The following is a 3383-nucleotide window of genomic DNA, read 5'->3' on the forward strand; positions in this document are numbered from 1 at the left end:
AACATAAACAGATTCATCCACGTTAGCATTTCCTTTAGTTGTAACAAATGCACAAAGGAGCATCTGAGACCAGGATGTTTTTAACTCCCGTTATTTGCTGGAGGCAAAATTGAAGAGTCTTCGAGAAATGGTTAAAAGGACAGTGTTGTATGTGGATACTCAGTTGGTTTCACAGACCACCTCCTCTGTTGAGTCATCCATGTCAAGGTTGACCTTGCTGTTTTGCCCCTCATCCAAGTAAGCTTCATCAGTTTGTGCTCATAGACTTAGATTGGTCAGATTAAGTCCAACGGTTGGTGCCAAAACCCAAAATATATGTACTCCAAAAACCAGGAGGGTTTAGTATTAGGTTTCTAACTCCTGTTGTTTGGTGGAGGCTAAATTGCAGAGTCTTTTTGGAATTGTTGAAAGGACAGTGTTGTATGTGGGAGTTAGGTGGTATCGTAGACCACCTCCTCATGGGTGGTTTTTCAACCTTGATGTAGATGGCTTTCCTCACTGAATTTTTGGTGACAAGGGAAAAAAAACTAATAACATAAAAGTTGGAGAATGCAGATATCGATCCCGCTACCTCTCGCATGCAAAGCAAGCGCTCTACCATTTGAGCTAATTCCCCTCCTTTCATGCTTCTGCCTTCACAAATTCTGTAATGAAGACCCCGCTTACGGGATGTGGAATTTTGAAAATCTACTAGACCAAGTATGGGCAGCAAGGTGAAACAGGGGTTAGTGCATGTGCCTCACATTATTGAGGTCCTGAGTTCAATCCCGGGCTCGAGATCTTTCTGTGTGGAGTTTGCATGATCTCCTCATGACTGCATGGGTTCCCTCCGGGTATTCCGGCTTCCTCCCACCTCCAAAGACATGCACCTGGGGATAGGTTGATTGACAGCACTAAATTGGCCCTAGTGTGTGAATGTGAGTGTGAATGTTGTCTATCTATCTGTGTTGGCCCTGCGATGAGGTGGAGACTTGTCCAGGGTGTACCCCGTCTTTTGCCCGAATACAGCTGAAATAGGCTCATGCACCCCCCGCGACCCCGGACGGGACAAGCGGTAGAAAATGGATGGATGGATGGATGGTAAGACCAAGTGGAAACACAAACGATGAGATGAGGTGGCAGAGAGTTTAAGGTGATGCTCTGCTGATGTGTTGTGTTCTACCCAAATGCTTTTGACTCAAGCTAGTATTCTGTTTGGCTAGGTTTGGTTATTAAGCTAGTGTTTGGATTTTACATAACCTTTCATGTAAGTTATGTAAGTTTTCAATGTAGGGCTAAGGTTTTGAATTCAGGTTTTTTGCTTTGGTTATAAACATGAACGTCATTTAGATTTTTATTGGCCTCTTCTGAGTCAAGGTTGTGAAAACGTAGATCAGAGTAACAATGGCAGTGGTATCAGAGTATCAGACTGTCATAGGTCAATTACTTTGTAGAGCTGAGCTGTTATGATTGTACCTTTTTTTCATGTCCCCCTAAAATATCTACTCAGCTTTGACATACAAAGATCTGCTCACTTACCTGATTTTAACTTAGAGAATGCCTTGAGTTGACATTAAAAAACTAATAATCTAATATCTGGAGAAGACAGGTATTGATTCTTCTATCCCTCACACACAGAGGAAGCACTGTACCAATTGAGCTAATTCCCCCTGTTCTTAAGTTACTTTGTTATTTTTGAGTAGGTTCGACTCTCATCCTCATCAGGACGTCATGTTCCCTTGAGTTGGCCTCATTTGATGCAAGATTTTAAAAATGTAGATGTTCTACACTAGTGGGTTAAAATGTCATCATTTTTCAGAGTCTACTATTTATTAATGTTCTGACAATACCTTCATTCCTTTCTGTGTCCATGTCTTCTCAGCGTTAACAGAAACATTTCTGCTAAGTGACCTAATTTAATTTAGTTTAAACCTTTTATTGACAGTAAAAACTATTAACACAACATTTGGAGAATGTAGGCATTGATCCCACTACCTCTCACATGCAAAGCGAGCGCTCTACCACTTGAGCTAATTCCCCCTCTGTCTCTGACACAGACGTCCAGATTTGGGTTGAATCCCATTCTCATCCGGCTCTACTGTTTCTGAAGGTTCTCTTTATTTAAATGTTTTCAATACATCAATGTCTATGGATGTTCTCATTCATCCATGTCAATGTAATCTCAGGGCATTCAATCCATTGCAACTGGACTGTTTGGTTTGTCTTAGAAATTGTTTTGCTTCTCATACAAGTAGGCTTCATCAGTTCATGCTCATAGACTCAGATTGGTCAGATCTAGTCTAGTGGCTGGCCCCAAAACCCCAAATTTTTAAACTCCAATGCAAGGAGGGTGTGCCTGGGCAAAGATGGTACTGCCCTATCGTAGTGAGAAAAACATCTGTTGAGATGCAGAAGAGCAATCCCACTGTTAGTGCCAAAGACAGTCATTGAAGTGGAATGTCCCCCCGTTCGCATTGTGGTATTGTGTGGCAGAAGTATCGCTGTGGATCCACCACTATCAGCCCAACATAAACAGAATCACCCAAGTTAGCATTTCCTTTAGTTGTAACAAATGCACAAAGGAGCATCTGAGACCAGGATGTTTCTAACTCCCGTTAATTGCTGTAGGCTAAATTGCAGAGTCCTTTAGGAATGGTAAAAGGACAGTGTTGTATGTGGATACTCGGTGGTTTCGCAGACCACCTCCTCTGTTTAGTCATCCATGTCAAAGTTGACCTTGCCGTTTTGCCCCTCATCCAATTAAGCTTCATCAGTTTGTGCTCATAGACTTAGATTGGTCAGATCAAGTCCAACGGTTGGTGCCAAAACCCAAAATATATGTACTCCAAAAACCAGGAGGGTTTAGTATTTTTTTAATGTTGTAAAAATAACACAACAATATCTTAATTCCTCTATATGTCCATGTGGTTGCATGCTGTGATGTAGACCTTGATTATGAAAAGTCTTATTTGAAGTCTCTCAGCAACTTTTGACATTTATAGAGAAGATGAGGTGGCCGAGTGGTTAAGGCGATGGACTGCTAATCCGTTGTGTTCTACACACGTGGGTTCAAATCCCATCCTCATTGAGCTGTTGTTCTCTTTGGTTGGCTTGAACTGATGAAAGGTTGTGAACGCGTATATTAAAATAACAATGTTTGACTTTGGTTACAGTGTATCACACTGGCATGAGTCAACGACTTTCTAGAGCTGAGCTGACATTACTTTACTTTTGTTCATGTTTCCTCAAAATAACTTCTCAACTTTAACGGAAAAAAGTATGCTAATTTACCTATTTTTACTTATATAAGAAAAATTTAATAACACAACATTTGGAGAATTCAGGTATGGATTCCACTACCTCTCACATGCAAAGCGATCGCTCTACCATTGGAGCCAATTCCC

General features: G+C 41.1%; 1 non-coding gene across 1 annotated transcript; it reads left to right on the forward strand.

Annotated features, from left to right (window-relative positions):
* Positions 1-2985: 2985 nt before the first annotated feature.
* Positions 2986-3067, forward strand: trnas-gcu (transfer RNA serine (anticodon GCU)). The gene has a single exon. It is a non-coding gene; the product is annotated as a tRNA-Ser (tRNA).
* The last annotated feature ends 316 nt before the right edge of the window (positions 3068-3383 follow it).

Source organism: Nerophis lumbriciformis, linkage group LG01 (assembly GCF_033978685.3).
Source record: "Nerophis lumbriciformis linkage group LG01, RoL_Nlum_v2.1, whole genome shotgun sequence".
NCBI classification, from domain to species: Eukaryota; Metazoa; Chordata; class Actinopteri; order Syngnathiformes; family Syngnathidae; genus Nerophis; species Nerophis lumbriciformis.